Source organism: Myotis brandtii, unplaced genomic scaffold, assembly GCF_000412655.1.
Source record: "Myotis brandtii unplaced genomic scaffold, ASM41265v1 scaffold68, whole genome shotgun sequence".
Lineage (NCBI taxonomy): Eukaryota > Metazoa > Chordata > Mammalia > Chiroptera > Vespertilionidae > Myotis > Myotis brandtii.
Window position 1 is genome coordinate 47,302 of NW_005370657.1, and position 489 is coordinate 47,790.

Consider the following 489-nt stretch of genomic DNA (forward strand, 5'->3'; position numbering starts at 1 on the left):
CTCTGTGAAGCTTGGACAATCACTCGGCACCTGCTCAGCAGTTTGCATTGAGGTTTTTTTTTTTTTTTAATATATATATATTGTTACTGATGTCAGAGAGGAAAGGAGAGGGAGAGAGAGATTGTAGCATCCATGATGAGAGAGAATCATTGATCGGCTGCCTCCTGCACGCCCTACACTGGGGATCAAGCACACAACCCCGGCATGTGCCCTGATCGGGAATCAAACCATGACCTCCTGGTTCATAGGTTCATAGGTCCATGCTCAACCACTGAGCCAGCCAGCCAGGCTTTTTGTTTGTTTGTTTAAATATATTTTTACACTCCCTAGCTGGTTTGGCTCAGTGGATAGAGCATCAGCCTGCGGACTGAAGGGTTCCCTGGTTCAGTTCCGGTCAAGGGCACATGCCCGGGTTGTAGGCTTGATCCCCAGTAGGGGACATGCAGGAGGCAGCCAATCAATGATTCTCTCTCATCATTGATGTTTCTC